This window comes from Pteropus alecto, unplaced genomic scaffold, assembly GCF_000325575.1.
Source record: "Pteropus alecto unplaced genomic scaffold, ASM32557v1 scaffold134, whole genome shotgun sequence".
NCBI lineage: Eukaryota > Metazoa > Chordata > Mammalia > Chiroptera > Pteropodidae > Pteropus > Pteropus alecto.
Genome location: NW_006436283.1, coordinates 190,540 through 192,373, shown reverse-complemented (window position 1 = coordinate 192,373; position 1,834 = coordinate 190,540). Strand labels below are relative to the sequence as shown.

General features: G+C 54.8%; 1 protein-coding gene across 2 annotated transcripts in view; it reads left to right on the top strand.

Moving 5' to 3' along the window:
* The window catches only part of TBCD (tubulin folding cofactor D), a 124,361-nt gene that overhangs the window by 76,466 nt on the left and 46,061 nt on the right, over nt 1-1,834 (top strand). The window lies entirely within an intron of this gene.

Sequence of the window (1,834 nt, the reverse complement as noted above, 5' to 3'; positions counted from 1 at the left end):
TTTTTTGCCATTAAATGTCATGTAAACTAACAGAAGTCAAGCTTGGGGTGAGGTCTTCTGCTCCTTGCTGTACCTGCTAATAAAAACCAGGTGCCTGGAGCCCGAGGCAGGTCGAGGCTCGCAGCTTCCCAACTCGGACAAGGAGAAGGTCCCTTCCGTCTGACACAGCTTTGCCATGCTGGGAAACCCTGAAGGACTCCTGGGCTGCTGCAGCTAGAGCAGACAGGAGGACACCCAAGACGCGTCCAGTCCCAGCCGACATGTCCCCTCGTCCGAAACAGGAGGTGCAAGTGCGTGACTCATGCCGGCTCCTCTTGCTGAGGAGGACATGGGGGCGCCTGTGGGACAGGGGCCTGTGGGGCTTTCATGTTTATGTTTAGCTAGGATTATCCTGCCTGTTTTTATTTGAAACATACTCATATTTCTAGATGAGCCAGTTTTGTCCTTAAAGTGTGAAGTTAGAGTCGTCTTCTTAGTCTGAATCAGAGCAGTGTTGAAACCTGGTTACAGTCGTAGGTATATACACAGTCGATTTGTTGAATTTGCTTAAAAGTCTATATTCATTTCAAAGCTGTGTTTTTAAGGTGGTATTATTTTTGTCCTGCTGTGTTCTGTGAAGTTTGGTAAAACTTGGAGAAAGCTGTAAATGTTTTAAGCCATTTACTCGTGAATGTGAGAGCCATCCAGACGGAGGTGGTGAGACTGTGTACAGTGCCCCACGGTCCGGCTCCCAGGCTGCAGCCATGCAGTCCCCTCCGAGGCTGGCCCCAGGATGAGCCGTGCCCATGCCTGGTCCATGTCGGGCCGCCTTGCTCGCCCTGCTGTCCCGTGAGCCGTGTGTGCCACCTGCTTCCTGAGGCAGTGGCTGCGTGTGCTCGCGTCCGGAGCTGAGCTCTGCGTGCCATTCCCAGTCCTCTCTACTTGGCGTCGTGCAGAAGCAGGACGCACAGTCCCTTCTGGACCCTGGCTCTGTGGCCAGTAAGCATGGGAACCGAGCTGCACGGGCCACCGCCCCGTCGGCCCACCGAAGGCTGAGCGGCACGGAGGTGCGTGGGTCGGGGTGGACAGCGGCTCGTGCGGTTGTGGCCATGGTGGGGGCAGGCGGCCTGGTCTCAGGGAGCGGGCTGGAGGGGAGGAACGCAAGCGCATGGCGAAATGAGAGGGCCCTCGGCACAGTCTGTCCTCGGCGCTCTGGTCCCAGTGCAGTGCGGCCCTACGGGCTCAGCGCCCAGAACGGCTCTGCGGGCCGCGCTGCGCTCACGGCGGAACCGGGGTGCTGCTTCCTGAAATCGGACCCGGGCTGCCCTGGGCAGGGCTGGGGCCTGCAGATGGCTGACTTGGAGGTTGGGGGCCCCGGGCCTGGTCAGGGACGCCCCGAGTCTGGCTGCCTCAGCACCGTGTCGAGGATGACTTTGTAGCAACTCCAGGGGCTGCGGCTGGCTGGCAGGAGGGCAGGTGCGTCGAGGTGTCTTCTCTGTCCTCTTCAGTGATCGGCGTTTGGTAACTTAACAGTTGTCACTCAAGATAAGTTAACAGGAAATTTCAAGACTGTGAAGTTTGGCTACATCCACAGTCAATGAAAGCATAAGCCCATGTTTTTCTTGTGTCAGGTGTTGAAGGAAAGTGGACGTGCTCGGTTAGTATCTTTTCCTAGAATACACATGATCTTGTGGATTTAAAAGAAATTTTTATGTGTAAATGTAGTACTTAAATTGCTATTAATTTTGAAAATATGTTTAGATTAAAATACTTTTTTTTTTTTAAGCCCACAGCACCCTGGTCTTCCTAGGTGGTCTCCCATCCAAGTACTAACCAGGCCCGACCCCTCCTTAGC